Genomic DNA, 21,012 nt, shown 5'->3' on the forward strand with positions numbered 1-21,012 from the left:
TGATTTTTCTCACGTTCATGAGAATGAACCACGCAAGGTTGATTTCAGACATGAAAATTAGTAATTGAGGCAGAAACTCACTGCAGTGGAGGCTTTGCAAGATCCAAATTTTGGCTGCAATTTTAAAATAGCTGTTTTCCAGAACTCAATGGTCTTCCCACTCCAACAGCATCCTTCTCTTTGCTGAATATCTCAGATACATTTAATGCTCTGTATAAACACCTTCTGAAATACTTTTCAATTTGTTAGAGTTGCTTTTCATAATTCTCATAATTTATGCAGCCATGGTGCAGAGTGGAAAGTATATATCCATTAACAAAGTATCTCTGGTGACATGTTGTCCTAACCTCTGAATACTGCTAAGATGAAATCCTCTCCCTAGCTGACATTTATATTAAACTGTTTGCAGTAGTTATTCATGAATATAAGTCCTGAATAAAATCAATTCCAGTTTAGCTATACAGCTTCTGCCTTGGAAGCCACAATATCCTGACAAAAAACATATATCCAGGAAGGAGATTATAGATTACATGCACCTGTTTTTGAGCTTCCCAGGTTTGTCAGATCTAAGCACTAAGTTAATGTAAAATACTACCAACATCCTGCGTGAGCAGAATTTTTATAAATAGCATAAAATAAATGCTGTGAAGCTTAGTTTATCTAGCAGCAATCCGGTACATCCTCTCCTCAATGCTTATGGTTTGGTAGAGAAACATTTGTTTTAGAGGGGTTCTCCACTCTATTCATTGGCACAAATAGCAAAATATCTACAGTCGTACTCCCATAGGACTCTGAGGACCTGTCAACGTATACTAATTCCAAGGCTGTATTGCAAGACCCCTCAGAAAGCTCTGGTTCTGATGTGACGTTTCTTTTCCCTTGATAGCCATTGTTATACACATAACAGTGTGCTCCCTACAGAGAGGGCCAGAAGAAAATACGTCCAAGAGACGGGAGACATGATTACAGACAAAAGACTTAACAAAACACGGACCACGCACTCACTTAAACAAAAGATGAATTGAATAACCATTATAGTTTACAGACCAAATTCCTGGATGTGTCTGTAACATGATGAAAAACACACCAACAGCAAAGCAGCAAGATCTCAGGCCACAGCAAACAAGGATTCACTCAAATGCAACAGCAGCAGGTGCAGAAATAAAAGAAAGAAGCAACGTACCTTCACAAGTCCTCATGCACATGAAGATCTTCAAAAAAAATACCCTTGCCTCCACTGCCAACCATTTAATGAGGTCTGGGAAGGGATGCATCCTAGCTCCACCCTTTCCAGTCACTCAGGTACATTGCATTGCATGCACCTGAGCTTCCCTGGGTTGTCTCTGCCTTCCTACCAGGTGCTCAATCACTGTTTCAAACCCCGGCTTAGCATTTTCACTACAGTGTCCACATTCAGAGGGAATCTAAACAGTAATATCTCATAATTCATACCTTCCCCTTGTCCTCTCCATGCATACACAATATCAGCTTTGAGTTTTGTATATCCTGGTGGGTTCTCTCCCACCAACACGCAGCCAGGCACGTTGCATTCCTATGCTAAGTCTATCTATGCCTGCATATAAAAGGAGCATAGTTGTAGGGCATTTAGCATGAGGGTTAAATGTTTTGAAAGTTGAAATTGCTGTTTTTTCATCTACCTTCAATACCACTATGCGACGTGAGCCCCATGGCACTTTAGGACCTGCTTAATGCTCACATCCCCTCTAGTCTGTAGTTAGAGAGAAAGGAGAAATGTTGTAATTTAGCCTTAATTCTCAAAGTTTCTAATTTCAACCACTTCATCTTCTGAATTTATTTCCCCCTATAACTTCTCTTCAGAATTCAATGAGGAAGCTCTGAGGCAAATAACAAGAATGATCCATCAGTTTGTCAGGCTGGGAAACAACATTCTGTTTGGGAGGTGAAGTCACTGTGTATGTGGTCTAACAAAGTAGAAATTATTCAGTGAACTCGGGGAATATTGAAATAGAGCATTTTGGAGGGACCACCTTCTGTAGACACACGGTTGTGAAATCCTCATTTTGTTTCCCTGCCCCAATAGATTAGGAGAAAAATGAAGGAAAAGAGGTTTTTGGATGAGATATTCAGGGGCAGGAGGTGTGGCAGGGGACAGGTGGGAGCAGGGAAAGCACTTGACTCCTGCGCTGGCACTGAAGGTTGAGCTGTGACTGAATTAGACATACTGGTACCCTGGGTGAAACTGAACCATCTTCTATCCGGCATCAGCAAAAATCCTTAATAAATCAGTGTTTTTCCAACCAATCTGTATTTGCCTAATGCTTACTTTTCTCTTGGATGGATTAACGAATCTGCTTTTTGCATTGCTCTGATTGTTTGAAGCAGTGACAGTGGAAGAACTCTCTGTATCACTGTGTATCATCTAAAAATGCAGGAAAAACAAACAGCTAACTGAGATATTTGACTTTTACATTTGTTCAGGAAATTCCCAACCAAAACTGACTGGGACAGGTTTGTCGGCTGCACTTATGCTGAGTTTTACTGATTGTTTGGGAAGCACCAAAAGAGAGACTTAACATTTCCAACCAACTCTCTTGAGCACCTAAAAAACTGCAGAGTGTAAGGCGAGGCAAAGCATGAATCCACACCTGGAAATGAAGGATTGGCAAATCAGAAACATCTGAAGTGGGAATGGGGTTAGACATTTTTGTAAGATGAGGTACAATACGAACAGCTCAATTCCCATGGTAGCTTTCTGAAAAGTGAAATAAGATTTAATGTTTTCATTTGTTTACTTACACGTTTAAAGCAGTTTATTTTTTAAAGTGTCTGTAGCACACGTCACTGCTTGCTGATGTAATTTTCTTAAATTGCTGGCTGGTTTTGCAAGCCTCTGTCTTCACATTTTTCTTTCAACTTGATATTTCAAGCCTATGTAGAAAATTACCCACAAACCAAAGATATCTTCTCTGGAACTTACAACTTTGCTGTGTCTTCACTCTGGCAAAGAACAGCAAAGACTTTTCCCTTTTGAATGAATGAGAGAAGTCATCAGAAAAGATTTATTTCTGCTGCCCCATTTTTCTTATTTACTTCTAACATTCTACCCATTTGCCATGAGCTTCTTCACATTTCCAAAACAGCCAGTCTTCTGTGAGGACAAATTGTGCTATTTACTTCTGTTCTCAGAGGAAACTAATGGTGCAGTGGGTGAAATGTGCAGGACAGTAAGGAGAACTGGTGCTGTGTATTCCCAGCTGAAGAAATATATCTTAAGTAAATTGCTCTCAACTGAAATCATGGAATGTCATGGAAGCAGAAAGTGATTTGTATTCTGCTCTTTGTGTTTCTGAATCTCAGAGCCTGCCCATGGGGAGGAAAAGGAAGGCCTGGGCATCGCTATGTAAATCATTCACTTTTGCAGGGGTGAATGTCAAAAGGAAAATGGATTTTTATTGTATTTTTCAATGCAGTGTTTACTAATTATCTTTAATATATTTCCCTGTTTTAAATCAAGAAGGGAACAGCAAATTATACAGGAAAGAGAAATTAAGTCATTTGAAATTGCAAGTATAACTGTGCTGTCAACAGCTTAGCTCCCTGATTTGGGCTAAGCCTCAGTCCTACACGCTTATCAGTTAATATTCTTGGGCTTGCTCGGTAAGGCTTGGCTTGTTTCAACGTACACCAAAATCCAGGATTTGGGATGGATTTGTTCAAATTCCAGTTCTACTCCTTATTGGGCCAGGTCTGAAGCACACTGCCATCGAAGGACGTCTCCTTCAAACGTTCCTTCAATCTCCAGTATGCGGAGATGACATTTTGCTGCATGGAGCCTGCCTGGTTCATTCTACAGCTTTGAAAGGGTATTTTTAGATTTGAAGATAGAAACATAAAATGATAATTTCAAAGGTGCGTAGGTGCAGTGAGGCTCTTCCTGCGATGTTTCGGCAGTGCTGAAAAGTCATTTTCAAAAACCTCATTAGGTGCCTCCACGCCTTTGAAATTCAGGCTTTTAGTGCTGCTATGTGTATTTAACATGATTAGAAACGTCTCCCAAATGATCTTTTCCAACACTTCCTTTGCACATTGCATAATTTCATCTGACATTTTGTTGACAGTCACTAGTATATTCTTACGTTGAGTCTGGCAGCAGGTGAATCTTGATTAGGAATTTGCCATTTCCTTTGCAAATATGTACATCTTTATGCTAACATAATACGACTCTTGATGTGTTTGATATATAAAGAGTTCGATAAACAGGAAAGCAATTTCCATCATGAACATGGTTATCATCAGAATCTTTTTTTTTTTTTTTTTTTAATTGTAGGAATGAGTTGTGGCTGTGAGGAGATTTCGATTGAACCATTTCTGTTTTCTGTTTCCTTCCAGCGTTTCTTGCAAGATGAATAAATTCTGTGGTAAGAATAAGACGTACTTTCCATAGAGCAGATGCTCTGTAAGCCTAGTGTGGATTGCCAGGATTTGAGCACAGGCCAGGCAAAATTCATTTCCTAAATCCAAATAGAATTCTGGATGACTTATAGTATCAGTATGTATCTTTGAGAGAAGTTTAAAATTTGAGGGGCTTGAGTTTTGTTTGAGAAAAGAAAAGCTGAATCAACAGCTTTTCTGGGTGGGTATTGAAAAGTGAAAAACTCTGAGTTCTGAAGGCCAAATTTCTGCCTGCCCCATCTGGGAGCTGGGGTGCAATGGTGCAGCTAGGGTGCAATGGTGCAGCTGGAGCCTGGCAGCTTGCTGAGTTCTTTGCCTCTCTTGGGCTCAAACACACAACTGCGACGAGTCAGCAATTAATTCTCTGTTACTTAATGATTTTCTTCACCTAACTCTATGCATGTAACTGTAAGAAAGAGAAAAGAATCATTACGCTGACCGGACAGGCCTATTCTCAACACAGAAAATGTCATCTTTTGTTGAGCTAGAATCTTCTTTTGCAATTTCTAGGATAAGAATAAAGCAATTCCTATTTTTCACAGGTTTTCTGCTCAAATTATTTACTATTTGGAACAAAGGGTGTCATTTGTTATGCATTTGAACAGTTTTTCCTGTAATTGAGTCTTTGAATAGTTTAGGAGGTTATTTAGAACATAAATCATAGCTACGCATTAGGCAGAGGGAAGAAAAGGTTTTATTTAATTTTGCATACCCACAGACCTGTAAAATTAAACAAATTGCAGAAGAAAACCAGCACAAATCTTCTTCTGATATTACAGTGCAGCAAACATGCCATCTGTTACCAGCACTCTTCCTATCCACTGATGAGTCCCAAAGCACATAAGAAAAATGGTCTTTGTGAGACCCTCCGAGAAATATGTACCACCAACTTGAGAAATTGAATCAGGGTAATATTAGAATGTGAAGATGCTGCCATGGAAATCCAGTTATGATCTCTTACAGGATTTATTATTGTTGCTTTGAGAACTTAGTGTGGAAGCAAGCCCTTCCCAAAGAGCTCAGTTAGTTTGGTAGGCGGTCTTAATCTAAATGCTACTGAGAACTTCACTTTTATTACTCTTCTTTCTTCCTTTCCTTTTGTAGTATTGCTTTTCCTAGTGAGCTTTATGGAACTCTCCATAAAAATGCAGCAGATCTTGCTGACCCTAACATCTCAGAGGAAACATTCAACCGTATGACATCAGACAATTGTTTGCATGGAGTTGACTTGAAATATTTGATATCAACTGTTCTAATATAAGGACAATGAAACTCTATGCTTTGAGGAGTGGAGATCAACTTTTTAGCAGTTTTGTATAAGTACAGACCTCCTCCATGCATTCAATCATACGATGAGACATATGATTGAATTTTACTTATCAAGTGGTGGGATACAGTTTCTTCTAACGTCTCCTCTCATTTGAAGTTATTTGAAGCGATAAGCTCAACAGATGCTTGTGTTGCTAGGTGATCCCAAACCACCCCAGACAGCTAGCGGCTGGCTTCGTGTTAATCTAAACTATTTTCATTAGCTTTTCTAACAAAACAAAAATCTTAAAAATGTCTTAATGTTTTACTCTTTAAAAAGAAGTACTTTGAAATGAAGCAGCGGGGAAGTAAAAAATAGAAACAAATTTGCTTTGAAATGTTGAAACAAAATAAAACGCTTTGATGTCTCTTTAAACTTTTTTCCTGAGAGGAGCCCATCTTTTGAATTATATACAAATAGTTCAGTTGGCCTGAATCTGCATTTTTCAATACATACATTCTTAGACCAGCCAATAGTAAATACACACATTTAGGTGGTCTGTTTGAGCAATGGATTGTGCAGAATTTATTCTGATGGTTTTCTTTAATGTTAAAAACAAATGTATGGGTGTACCGCTGTAAGCAAGCTTTCACATTGTTCTGCAGAAGAAATTGATGCATAGAGTACTCAGATATATATCACAAACTCTGCTGACAGATCCTCTGTAGTTTGGGAAATTCCTGTACATACACCTCTAAATAAAGATACACATGTCAGGATAAAAGAGTCATTTGTTTTTATGTATATGAAAGCAAATCTCTTTTTTCAAGGCAAGATACTTGTGTGCTTTCTATTTTTTGTTTTATTTACTTTCTTCTATTTTTAATACCCTTTTTCTTTAGGTTTTATATAACGTATGTATTTGACAACATAGTCTGGCTGAGACTAATTTAATGGGAAAGGCAGACATTCTTATTTTTAGATACATGATCTAAGTAAATGTTGAAAAATGTACAGTAAAGCTAAGTTTTCTCTTATAGCATTTCTATTCTCATGCTGTTTCACAAGGTTTCTTGTTTTCTTGCTTGTTGTGAAGTCAACACATCTTGACATTTTGACAGCTTATTTTATTGTTAAAGGGGACACCTAAAGACAAAAATATACACGTCAATGTATCTTCTCACTCCCTCTTAGCCTCACAAAACTGATTGTAAAAGATTTTGATCTGCTGGATCTTTTTCTACATATGCAAAATAATTTTTAAAAATATTCATTAAAAACCATGCGTAGCTATGCATGAAAGCCTTGATCTGAATTGACAAAACGCAAGGGATCCCGGTTAAAGCAGCTACAGATTTTCCCATTTTGTAGCACATCTGTTTCTGTAGCCAACACACATTTCTGGCCCCATAATACCTGTCCTAAATTGGATAAACATAAGGTAGAATGACAGTTTTGCATAAGTGACTCCAAATAGCACAGTGTTAGTTCAGCTGAGGCCACGTCTTGTAGCAATATTACAGTCCCAAAGTACATTAACCAAATAATGGAGTTGTATAAAAATATTCTAAGTCCAAAATTAACAGTGTATACATATATGCACACATACAATATCATGCTACTTCATGCTTTTATTTGTACAGGTACTGGGTACATGAATTAAATAATCTTTTCACATATTTAAACGACCTGTCTAATCCAAGGATTCAGCATTGCAAACTCCTGCTGAAAAAACTGCTGCCATGTGGTTTTAAATTCCTTGAGATGTTCTTTTTTCCTAATGGCAAGAACATGCTGAAATGTTTATCAAGTCTTATTCTTTTCCCTAAGAAACTCAAAGTATAATTATGTTTCATAATTATCCGCCATCGCCTCTAACAGCATTGTTCACCCTCTGGACCTGTTGTTCTGTTGCTATTCTACCTGGCTCAGTGAAATTATCTTTAGCTTACTTAAACAATATTAATCCCATAAAAAGTGATTCAAATAACGCCACCAGCAAAGACACAACATTCTCATAATATCTTGCTTATGCTGTGGCATTATGTCCTCTTGGCTATAATTAAGTTATGTCAAGAGGATTGTCAATCTGTGGCTAGAAGCAAGGCAGTAAGGTATGAGGTTGTTCCATTTCTGCCTTGGTTACCAGCTCAGATGAGCATTCACCCTCACTGTGCTTCTGGGAGTATTTTAGGAGCACCTTCCTGACCTGCTGAGCACTAGGCTGGGCCGTGGGAGGGTTGCTCATGTGGGCCTGGCTGCCCTGTCTTCAATCATGTACCCTGAGTGAAGGAAAACAATACTGTTCTGGCTTCTATTTGGCTCTCAGGGTCCAAAGTTTGCTTTTAATTAGCAGAGTAGTGCCATTAACCACTTGTGGAACATCACCCATTGAAACCAATGTTGGGAGTAAAAGAGACTGTATTTGGTCATCTGTTAGTTCTACTAGCATACTAAGCCTGTGATTCATGTAGCACAGAGTGCTTTAAATGCTAGATTTAGTAGTTCATTATCCATTTAAGACTCAAAGCAAACCACTATATTCATTGTATTCTCTTCTTCATACTTTAATTATTACTTTAGTAGTTGGCAAGAATTTTAGATGTGCTGCACCACATCCTTTGTTAGTGGTAATTCTTCATATTATGCAGCTATCTACTTCTTTCAAAATGGTGAAGCAATGTGATCACAATTCCTAAAGATTTGGGAATTAAAAATATTTTACAAAAATTGTCTTCATTTTAACACAATCTTTGCCTTTTTCTGGGAGACAACTTTTGAATAGAAGCATTTGGGAAAACAAGATGTTTGTACATTTATGAGGAATTGAGTCTATTTAAAATTTGGCCACACTGCAAATTGAAGGTGTCTTGTGTTTGTTGCCTTTAGATGCATCCAATTAAAAAATAAAAGAGGCCATGAAATTGTGGTGAAATTTAGAGCTCCAGAATTTGAGGTGAGTCTGGAGATTACGTTCCTTCTCATCCATGCTGTAGTCTCAGTAAATGAAATGACTGTATGTTCTATGTCTTCATTTTCTGAAAGCCAATCCTGGTTTCTTTTGTAAGAACAAGTTTAGGAATTTGCAGTGAATGCAAATTGAAGTTCTTGGTACTGGATGTGCTGTCCATCTCCTCTTTCAAACAGCAGTCTTTCTTTACCCGAAGTATTCAAGATCTACATGAAATTCTGTGGGTGGCATTTAAAAACAATGTGCTCCAAACTGAAGTTAGCTTACAGTATTGTTAATTGCCTCCCACAGAAGTTCAAGTGGATTTTGAATTGAGGAGGGTACAAGAATATCTGAAGTGTTCTGGTGTTTAAAAAAAAATGATTGACAAATTGCTTTTGTACATTGAAAGCCCTAGCTTTTCTGTGTTAAATGCTTAAACTATATTGTGCTCCTCAGAAATGGAACTTCATTTCTGAGTATAATCTTATTTCATCATATAAGACATTCATAATTCCTTTCAGAATAGTTTATTAGGATGTTGGAAAACAGTCAAACACTTAGCATATTTTGTCTGCAAATAGGGAAAAACTATTAATATTTGATGATAATATTTCTGTAGTAGACCAAACAAAATTCTCTGCAAAGTGCAGTAAAATGCATAATAGCTGAACCTGCAGAGGAAATGCCCTGAAATCAGTATGAAATTATCTCATTTTTAAAAATGTGGTAAATCATGTGACTACTATAGCAAATAATGTACGTAGTGAACTTGGATTTTCCATATTCAGTTGCAAAATGAATGATCTGCAGGCAGAAGGGGAAGACAGAATATGCTCACAGAAGGGCTGGAAGGGCAGAAAGTAGCTTCTGCCACTGTAGTGAAGCCATACATGGCAAAGCCATCAAACCTACTCAGTGTATCTGTAATCTATTGAGATTACAACCACAGAAAGAACACGTCAGCTTTCCCACAAACAAGGTATATTTTGTAGCATTTCTAACAGGCAAAAGGGTGGATTTTAACTTGAAACTTTGCACTAAAGTTTCCACCAGTGTATTTTGCTTTCTATTATTTTTAAGAGTGACAGGTTCATGTAGGATTTTATTTGGTGGTAGAGAGAAATGGAAATGTGGGGGAAAAGTCACCAGGTCAGATAGAGCTTTTAAGAGCTCTCTTGATACAGGTTGAAGTGGTTTTAGTGTTAAATTCAGGGAACATAAGTAGAAAAGCACAAGCACACTTGTTTATAAGATAAAGTTGTGCATAGCTGCCTCTTTAAAAGTTGGAGGAGAGAAAAATATGAAAAATTAAAGCATAAAATACACCTACATTGTGTTGGGAAGTACCATCACCCAGTGTGTGGGTATTTGCAAGTCAAGGACTTCTCACCTGTGGATTTGTTCCATCAGATTAATAATTATTGCACCTTTCTCCAGGAAGAATTATTTCAACTGTCAGCACAGACTCAGTTTGTCAGATGGACTGCAGATACCATTGCAGGAACACAGAGTGTCTTCATGAAGAGGTTTGACGTATATTGTCCATATAAGCTCTGAAACACAAATAAAATTTCAGATTTACTTGGAAAGAAGTGATGATTTCTCCCTAGGTTTATTTTCCTTAGATAGCCCTCTCTTCAATACCTTTCTCTTTATTATTTAAGAATTTCCAAAATCTTTTAATCTGGTTTTTAATCATTTTAGCTAAAATTCATAGTGCAGCTTATCTGTATGAAACCCAGAGATGCTTCATGGTTGAATTGGGAATGCATAAAATTCCCAGTGTTCTTCAGCTGTTGCATCATTTTCAGAGGAACCCTGGCAGCTCTAATGGGGAAAAGATTAAAGAGCTCCACAGCAAGCATATCAAATAATTGCTGATTTCACAACAGTGAGGGGAAAAAAAAAGAATCCTACAATGTTTAGCAGAAAGGCAATAGGATTTATTACTACCAAAACCACTGAGTCAGCACAGTAAGCCTGCACATCTCTCTTGATCACATAACCTCACATTTTTAGAAGTAAACATGCATTCTGAGCTCTCTGTTTCTTCTCTTAATGCTGCTTCTAACTGCCGGTTCAATCCTTTCTGTGAGGCTGAGTACTGGTTTATATTGCTAATTTGCTCACCACTTTTCTAGCCTGTTCAAACAATGTGCTGCACCCCACCAATAAGCCATGAAAGCTGTTCAATCCTCAGTACCAGAAACCACCCAGGAAACTTCTCTGCAAGATTTACAGGAAGATTTGCAGGGAACTGACAGAGGATCCTCAGCACACAAATGATGTTTTCTCAGTATTCACCCATGTGCATTCAAAGTGTCTGAGGACAGCTGGGATGGATGTGTGATGGATTTTGCTACAGGGCTAAGTTTTGGTCCTCACTTGTGTGCATAAGAGTAGCAGTGGGAAAACTGCAGATGGTTGCTGTTGTTTGGTGGGCTTATCTGTGGATTTTTTCCTTTTCTGTTTAAAAAAAAAAAAAAAAAAAAATCATCAGAAAGGGCTGCAGTCCTTTTTTGCAGTCTCACAGTCAACCACTGTTCAGCCAGTGCTCAGGAGCTAGTGAAGAATTGTGGTAGAAGGATTTTCTTTTGCTCCCGCCTCACCAGTGGCAAAATGATACCAAAAGTCAGAAATTCCTGAAGAGACAGAGAGAGAAGGAAATTGTTTGGAAAAGCCTGTCAGAGAAGGAGTGCTGTGTTGTATGCATCTTGAGGATGCAAACCAACTTGGTGCCATCAAGTGCACAGGGTTTTTATTCATTGTGGCAGAAAGCTTTTTCTCTGCCATGCCCTTCCCTCCAGCCATCACTTAGCCTCTTCACCATGGGCTAATAGCATAGCCTTGTTTGGGAAGTCAGTCCGTGGCTTGTGCAGGGAAACAACTGCTGCAGTTCAGCAGCAGAGGACTATCCACTAAGGACATCTCAGGCAGCACAAATGAATGCTTGAAACCAATTTCTCTTGTTTGTTTGAACACAATTATTGAGAAATAAAAATAAAAAGCCATTTTGTTCTTCACTTCAAGAATCTCTATATTTCAGATCTCTGTAGTAGGTTTCTGAAAGCCCAATGGTTAATGAAATTAAATGTTAGGAGTGAATTTGACCTGATGATGAATGCCTTGGAGTCTGCTTATTGACTTCTTTGGAGGAGGTCATAAAATTGTTTGGCCATGCATGAAGTTAAATTCTCCCATTTTCTGCTCTTTGCACTTTAAAGAGGTTTTGTTATATTCTTTCATTTTTTCCCCCCATTTCTGTTTTGTAATAATACTTTGCCTGTTTCACTAATACGTTCTGGCATGGCAAATTTATTACATTCTTTCCCATTTGTCCCAAGTCTTTCATTTTATTTTTAAAAATGGGTGGAGTGGGAGGACTTTCAGAGTTGGCAGATGTTCTGACAAGAAAACTGCTAGCAATAAATGTGTTCACAGGGTCTAGCAACTTCCAGCATGCAAGGGTTTCAGTGGGTGGTGGTAGGTTTGCACCTAATGTGGGCCATTCCAGGAAGCACTCAGTCCTGCTGTTGGATGGCATTGTTGGGAGAATCCAAGATGATGCAATGGTGTTTGCAGGATTGGTCTGAGCCCAGGGGCTGAGTCCAAATCAATCAATCCCCACCAAATCAATCTAGAGCAGATGACTTCCACTTCAGTGAGATGGGAAAGTGGTTCCATGCAGCTTGGTTAGATCTAAAATAGCTGACATAAAGTGCTGGATTTCTGGATATTCTCCTCCAAACCCCACTCTTAGTGAAAGTTCCAGTGCCCAAAGACGCTATCCCAAACCCAGAGTCATTCTGAGTAACACATTATCCTCCCAGCTTCCCATCCTGAGGTTATTTCTAATCCTTTTCTGCAAAGTATGCAGCCTAGCTAAGCTATTAAATAAGGAAGAGGCTGCAGAGTACTAAAAATATTTGAATTGCTGCCTTTTCACATTCTGTCACTGCTGTTTAATGGGTCTTCAGAAGCAGGTTCATTGTTTCCTCAGCACATTGTGGTGTGAGGCATTGCAGATAGATTTTTTTTCTGCCCCCAAAAGTCCTATCTGTGCCCCATTGGGGATCAAAACGAATGCTGATTTCAAATTAATGAGCAGGGTGCATTTTTCTGACAACCTATTCACTTCAGTAACACCATCACCTATTTCTTGGGATGGGTTTGTTTCCCAAATGGTCAATTAGCTGAAGACAAAGTGCACTCTCCCAACATCTTTATTTCTGTGACCAGATCCGATCCTTTTGGGTACATCATTTGTCAACACGTCAGCGATGTGAGCTTGCTGGGGGTTTCTATGAGCCTGAAAATATTCTTAAAAGATGTTCTTTCATTACTGAGTGTAGATTTAAACCAAATGCTTTTGAAGTAACACTGTTAGGCTTTGGAGACTTCTGAAGTTGACAACAAAAGAGATGACTTAGAAGTTAAAATTCCTTTGTTTCAGCAATAATGCTTTTTTTTTTTTTTTTTGTCCCCCCCTGTTGTCAAAATGTGTGACTTGAAATTAAAAAGAAAGAAAAAATTGTCTCGGTCCTCCTATTTCTCTTCAGGAAGAAAACTCTTTTCCCATTGACAGATAGCAGGGTGCAACACAGTTATGCTCCTGTCCAGAGCAACGTGATTTTGGGAAGTTTTTTTTTGGCTGACCATTCTCCTTTTATATATTTCCTTGTCTCTTTGTTCTTCTAGTAGCACGGCAGTAAAAACTTTAATTATACCCGAAAGTTAAACCGAGTAACAGCTCAGTCATCTTGCAGTAAAAGCTCTCTTTATTCCATGGATCCTGTTTAAATTAAATATTTATAAGGTACATATAAGGTAAATAAGAATAAAAGCAAGGTAGTTGCAGTAAAGGGACTGAAGGACTAAAGTTTCTCAGCAGCATTTTCTCACTGCTTACAGTCTTTCTTTGCTGTTTGACTGCTGCGTGTTTGGGAATTGCTGCAGATTTGCCACGGAAGAGTATTATTTTCCTCTACAGCAGATATTGAGCACTATCTCCAGTGAGCATCTCAGCATGAGGGTGATGCTCTCACGCACATCTTGTGATAAGTGCATAGCTGATACTTTCTATTTTATGCGACAGTGAAACAAATGGAAGGATTTTATATATATATATATATGTATATATATATATATACACACACACACACACACAAAAAAAAAAAATATATATATATATATACACACGAGAAATTGAAAATGACTTAAAAATCACAAAATATCCGGCTGCAGGACTTACTTATTTTGTCATTGTTATTGAAGGTAATTACAAATATATTGAGACCATACAACTTTAAGCCTTGCATTACAGAGGGACAGGGATATTAAATTCCTTGATAATTTAAAACAAACTCCAAAGGACAAAGGAAGCACTTGGAATGTAGCCATACATCGAGAATGTACCCATATATCTACACAACTAAGCAGGGTGCTAGAAAGTTATGCATGGGATTGCATGGCACGTAGGTAACTGTTCCATTCTAAGCACAGATGTCCATAAAAACAAATATCCTCAATCTCTAAACATGTTATCTTCTTACAGAGTCACCATTATATGAAAATAGTGTTGTTTGTAACACTACAATGAGCTATTTTTATTATCTGCATTATACACATGCAGAGGAAGAGAGAGAAAAATGGCATCTTTTGTCTGGCAACTAAATGTTTCCCAGTGGACACAATCAGTTTTCTGGAATATGCAAATAGATGTCTCTGTGAGCAAATATTTAACATCATAGACACTTTTTGTAAAGGTATATGCTACACATGAATATGCAATCCACATTTCTAGCAGTTGGAAATACTTCCTCTCTGGGACTTTGCTTCCACACAATTTAAAAAAATAAAATAATCAAAAAACAAAAAACAAAAAACCCAGGACATTCTGATTCATTACTCAATATGTAAAGGAACTTTCACACAATCTATGTTGGAAATGCATAACTTTTAAGTTTTGACATTTTCAGTGCACAGTCATTAAAAGAAAAGCTCATTTTGATTTTCTTTCCTTTGTTTAAGGAAAAATCATTTCCTTTTTCACCCATATATTTATGCGTATTCTCATAAATATGCATTATGGTTTGCTGAAAAGGATATTCACTAACATCTATTAGTAATAAATAAATAAAAGTCTCAAGGGAATTATCTAGCAGTAGGTGGATAATTCTAACTTTTGTTCTTCCCTTGCAAGGAAATATTGAATAGAAGGAAAGCATGAATTAACCTTCCAGGACTGTAATGCAAGGCTTGATAAGAAATGCATTAAAATGCATTATGAGACAAAAACCTGACCCAAAATTCTTTTCATAGGATATTAATGAGCGGTTCTATTTATATATAATATGTCTGTTTAAAGTGAGCCTGGCTAAACCATGTTTATAAGCATACCCTCAGGTGTAAAAATGACTGGGTCAGATTTTAACTACATGCTGACATTCCTTGCACTCCTATGCACTGTAACTTCAGGTATGTAGGCAGTGTTCCTTACCACTGTGTCACCCAGACCTGCCACATCTCAGAAATCTTAATACACTTGAATCATGTTTAAGGCATGCTAGAAAATTCCGCTCCGAGCACAAGGACCTGAGGTGTTGCCCCAGTGAAATACAGCACATGACCTAAAAGCCTCTGAGCTCTTCTCTTGAGCAAAACACAACCAGCATAAGATGCTCAAAAAAGGGATTTAAGTTAACTTTGCTGTGCCAGACTCCCGATTCTCTCCCCTCTTCCTCAGCAGTATTATTTAGCATGCATTTTCAGTTTCAATAAGACCCTTCATTAATGATCATCTTATTAATATCCTTTAGTTTCAGAAGCAGTTTCATTTCTCACTATTTTATTAAAAACATCTCTTTCTGCTTTGTTTGCTGGGTGCTGCCATGCAGAATCATGGATTCATAGAATCATAGAATTCTATGAAGATGCTAAGAAGATGCTAAGATGACACAAGCATGTAGCAAGCTCTGTCAGGAGCTTTGCTAGTGAAGAAAACATCAGAACTTCCATTGGTGACCAACACCCCCAACCAATGCCAGCTCTCACCATCAGTGTTATTGCTTACTTGTGAACTTACCAGTCAGCAGAGGGAAAAATCCAGTTAACCTATGGCAAAAAGGCTCCTCAAGTCACCTCAGCATTGGGTTGTTCCAGAAGCAAGTCATTTTCTCCATGTTTCTATTTCAGAGTTTGGAAATTTTAAAGTCTCCTTGCATTATCGATACACAAATGAAGAAAAGCACATTGGAATTGTTTCAGAGGCTGACACACAATCACACAAATGGGGAAACAGGGAGATACACGCAGAAAGAATGGTGGTATCTCCAGCTACATTCAACGTACCTTTTGAATCGAAACATTCCGCCTTGCCTGTAGGATGTTCTATGATAAAACACACTGAGACTTCAGTCAGTAGTTCTGTTTCACATCATTTCATCCTTCCGGGTCTGCTGTCTTTATGTGCAGCACTGTCCTCTGAGAAAGAATTCTCTCTGTGGAAGTATTCATGAACAATTTTATAGGCAGAGTTCTATTTATTTTTACACACGTACTAGGTAAGGAAATAGTCTCCATGTGGGAGATGATAGTAAAAAAACGGGTGGGATTTATGATGAGAAAGGGTATTTCCAAAGAGAAAAAGTACCTTGATAAGTGCACCAAGCCTGAAACTGTCACATTCATTATGAATTGCCTCAATCAGTGCAGAACATAGTTTGAAACTTCGAGCAAGATGGGACTGATATTACTAGTCAATGCATAGTGAATTTATTCAGAATTTCTGTTCTGAATTCATCCCAAAAGGTATTAAGATTCTGTTACCTGAGCTTGTATCAAAGTAAAACTCACTAAATGCATGCACTTAGACCTGAGATAATTATCAGGTTAGAATATGTGAAGTTGTGAAAAAAAAAAAAAAAAAAAAAAAACCTTCAGACCATGCTGAAATTATACTTTAACATGTTTGATTGGAATTTTTTTTTTTTGTTTATGTTAATATAATATATTAGTATTATTTGCGTAACCACGTGTTCTTTTGAGTAATAATTAAATTGGGTATTTAAAGGAAGACTTGATACGTTGGCAGGAATATTTTCTATTAGATGCAGAATTTTTACAGTTCATTAACAGAACCTCTCTATAAATAATAGATAGATAATTTGGGATTGGTTCCTAGCTAAGTGACACAGTTGGTTGCGTGTCACAGTACTCTGGCTGCTCGGTCTGAGAATTTAAGAGCTGTTTTTGTGTGCAGCCCCTTTTTGCATTAGCAGTCATCCAGACACTTGTCACCAGGAGAAACACGCTTCAGATTTGTATATAAAGGCTGCTGAAACCCAGAACAACCCAGTTGTCATTTTTTTCCCCTCTTACATCACCAGAGATTGTTTGCAGGATCAGAGGGAAGCAGAAAAGACAGACATAAGCAGGTGTAATGATGAAAAAAGTGCCAGTCACAATAAGCAGTTTGTCATCGTTTTCGTTTTAACTCCTATTGCTGATTTAGTCATCTTGAATTTTTTGAGTCCCAGCAGAAAAGTGGAACATCTTTAACGGTGTCTGTCACCCAGAGGGAGTAACCTAAAAGCACAGCAGCAGGAAGTGGGATGTTTCATCCCTCTGCTCCCATTGGAAAGAATGATCCCTTTGGCCACTATCCCTGTATTCTGTCCATGCAGAATGGGTTTTCTGAGTGGAGAAGTGGTGTAAATCTAGTAATAGACTTTGCTCTTTGCTGACAGGCAGTGCCAACTGGACCTCTAATTTAGACAGTGGAGTCAAGTGAAAGCTCTGGGCAAGCTGACCACAGCACATGGAGTATGGTGGCCCAACCCTATCCCTGAAGTGGTCAGGCAGTTAGACTTGATGATCTTTGTAGATCCCTTCCAACCAAACTACTCTAGTCTATTCTACTCCATTCCATTCATTAGTATTATACCGAAGATTTCTTCTGTGGTTATATTCAAAAACTAAAGAGTAAACAAGGTGAATAAAACTATCCTTATGGGGAAAAAAAGAAGCTATTTCACATAAGATATAAGGTGTAGTTATGCAAGAGTTACAGGAGAAATAGGACAAGGATACAAGAATGGGGTAGCTATCCAAGAGTTCAAAGGTAGGCAGCTGATCAAAGGTTAAATACAAAAAGGAATTACTGTATTCAAGTTGAAGATAGGACACGTTAACCTAAATAGATGTATAGCTTCAATTAAAACTCTTGGAAAAAGCTTTTGTGCTGTGGGTAAATTCTGAAAGTCAGGCAAACTTTTTTTATGACTTGAAATGTTATAAGGAAAGAGAGTGAGAGATTAGGCTATCGGTGAAGAATGGGATATCTCAATTTTCATTTGAAAATGCTTCGAGTTATAAAAGGTGGAGGGCAGAACTGATTAGATCCATTTAAAATTGCAGTGTGCAGAGGTGGCATGAAAATATTTCCTTTTCTTAAGTTAGAGGTGGAATAGGTAGAACCCTTAAAAGTATTTTCTCCAGACTGATAGCAGCAGAGCGAACAGAAAGGAAAGGCTTGCAGTGAAAATGAGAATAGGAGGAGCTGAGGGAGAGATTAGCTCAATTGTGAGAGGAATTTCATTAAAGGAATCAGATGAAAACTCGTAGAGGAAACAAGAGCTGCCTGGTATTTAAAAAAAAAATAACAAAACATGCTTCCAAAGCATCACTGCTTGCTTCAATAGAAAATGAATTGGAGAATACTGAATAGCAACAAATTAATCTGAGAGTTTGTATATGCAGTGCAGGATGTTCCATTTTCTTTTCATTCATTATTGAATATTGGGAAAACACAGAATTTTGAAACGTCAAAAAAGCCTGTGATTGACCCTGCTGGAAGAAAGTGACTAATTCTGGTTAGGCCTTTGGATATCATCTTGTTATAAGAGCAATCCACAAATATAAGCAATTGGAAGGATGCTGCATCATCTGGTGTACTCCCATCTTGCATATCTAATCCATGACTACCCCTAGGCTTAAACGGTCAAACTTAAGTAGCTTTCGAGCATTTTCTGTGTTTCAGGGTAGATCCTCCAAGGCCTACTCTTCCCATAGCAGCAAACAAAGCCAGAAACCTGGAGGAACTCACCTGGACCAGACTTTCATACTCCTACAGGTGCACAGAGAAGCTGAGCAGGTCTGGAGAGGGCATCTGGATGACAAAGCCCTACCAGGAAGAGAACACCATTGCTTATCCCTAGTCTTGAGCACATCAAGCTAAGAACCTTGAGAAGGCCATAGGAGGGCAAAATCCTCAGGACTGCTTCCAGGGCCAAAACTGAAAACCACCGAGTTCCTTTCACCTCTCCAAAACTTGACTTTTTCCTCTATACTCCATGAAAAGCTGTTGGTCAAGACCACACAACCATATCCAACACTGCCCATATTGTTAATAAATAAATAAATCTATTCCTGGTATTTTAAGAAGCAATTTGTGGAAAATAATTATTAATAATAATTAACAAAATAACTTTTAACAGTTAGTTTTCAGTCAGCCCACATGAATATCACTGCTTTTTACCTTTCCTGCACTGAGTTCTCAAAACAAATTGCTTCAGTTTTCAAAATAACTGGAATGTATTAGTGACAGCTGACCCTGATTATTTGGTTTTTAACCAAATAAGTGGAAGTAAATTCTGCCCTATATCTGCCTGAAAGGTCTCAAGAGAATCATAGAATAGCTCAGGTTGGAAAAGAGCTTAAAGATTATCAAGTCCAACTGAAAGCTAACCGTATTACCCTAATAGCAATTCATCACTAAGTCATGTTCCCAAGCAATGTTAAAAGTTAAAAGGAAACCATTAGTCAGAGAGCATTTCTAAATTTATTGTAATATAATTAATGTTATGTCCACAATGCCTTGTGCACAGAATATTCAACTGAAAAGACTGAATTTTGGAACATAACAAGTAAAAGAACCTTACTTTACAGAGTAAAATACAAAATATTAATAACTAGTGTGGCAACTATGTTGAAAAAACAGTGTTTTTTAGCAGAGAATTTGCTCTATCAAGAATTTGCTCTTTGTATCTGTTGAAGTTTCCGTGGAAATAAGTAGGAGGCATTAATTTTAGTGCACCCACTGTATATTTAAACACCTGACTTTTCCACCACAGTCCACATGGGACACTTTGAAGCATTCTTTCCCATTGAATTCCCTTTCCATAATCCAATTTCAATTCATCATTGTTCTAAAATTCATAGTAGTTTGTACTGCAATGTACTCATGTGAATAATACCAGTAAACACATCACCAAACTTTCCTAATCCTTAAAAGAATGAGGTTAACTTATTCAGTAAAATGAGGAATGTATGAATTCCTTATTCAAAGTGTAGCATCTTTTGCCCATTTTAGATGGGCAAAATCCCCCAAAATCATCAGCTGATAGTACCAAAATAAAGAAAAAGAGATTCCTATAAAACAGAATGAAAGTACAAATAGTATTGCCCCTCACTGGAACTGGGAGAAGCTTTATTATCATCCAAGCAAGCTATGTTTTTCACCACCTAGAGATACATCAAATATAAGGAGGTGGAAAGTGATAACTCCACTTTCCAAGTGAGAGATCAGCAATTTGTGCCAGAGCTGTGCAGAGGTTTGAATGGTGGAAGGGCAGTCATGTTCACAAGCGGACCATGCACCTGCCATATTGCTGGATGTCACTTTCCAGCTGCTACTTCCCAACACCAAGGAAAAATTCAGTGAACTGCATGTGTGTGTGGCAGCTTCACTGGAGCAGGCCCAGCCAAGTGTGCGTTAATTGTCACTGATTTTTAGCAGCACGAGAGCTCCTACTGAAATACGATAATTTCATGGAGATAGAACTGATACCAGATGTAGTGCAAATGAGAGCAAGAGAATTGCTTGTGGGAGGGTGCCAGAGCTCCCAGCCTCTCATCTGCTTCATTGGGATTTTCTGTGGCAAACTGACCTGAACAGGAGCACGATGCCTCAGGGTTCCTCTGGGCTGCAGCTTGCTCCTCCCTTACAGTGAAAGCAGGGGGGACTGTACTCACAGAGCAGATCCTGCACTCAGTAAGTTGATGCTGATATCCTTCAGCTGTACCACACAACAGGAGAAAAGATAATAATTCAGCAGTACCTTCCAAAAGGCAAAAAAAAAATAATTAAAAAAGCATCCTGAGATTACATGCTAGTCTGCAAGAACCAGAAGCATTTATAAAAGCCACTATTTAGGCAGCACATGCTGTAACAGAGCAGTAGCTGAAATCCGTAGCATCTGTCATCTCCCCAAACAGCAATAATGTCAGGTGTGACACTGCAAGAATTGGCCCTGCAGCCTGGAGGCTGAGGTTCTGACCCCCAAGTATCCTGGTAAGACAGCTATTTTGCTGCAGT

At 38.1% G+C, this 21,012-nt stretch overlaps 1 long non-coding RNA gene across 3 annotated transcripts; it reads right to left on the reverse strand.

The window, feature by feature from the left end:
* Positions 1-5,152: 5,152 nt before the first annotated feature.
* Positions 5,153-18,802, reverse strand: LOC122161152. 3 transcript variants are annotated; one of them, XR_006169115.1, is made up of 5 exons: positions 18,742-18,802; positions 15,987-16,135; positions 15,721-15,821; positions 10,027-10,189; positions 5,153-6,829 (listed from the first exon to the last, which is right to left on the reverse strand). It is a non-coding gene; the product is annotated as an uncharacterized LOC122161152 (long non-coding RNA). The 3 variants fall into 3 exon arrangements; XR_006169114.1 differs by having other exon boundaries at positions 15,721-15,852; XR_006169113.1 differs by having other exon boundaries at positions 15,721-16,135.
* Between the last annotated feature and the right edge of the window lie 2,210 nt (positions 18,803-21,012).

Source organism: Centrocercus urophasianus, unplaced genomic scaffold (genome assembly GCF_019232065.1).
Source record: "Centrocercus urophasianus isolate 14NV4802_14NV808 unplaced genomic scaffold, USGS_Curo_1.0 seq_19, whole genome shotgun sequence".
Taxonomy (NCBI): domain Eukaryota; kingdom Metazoa; phylum Chordata; class Aves; order Galliformes; family Phasianidae; genus Centrocercus; species Centrocercus urophasianus.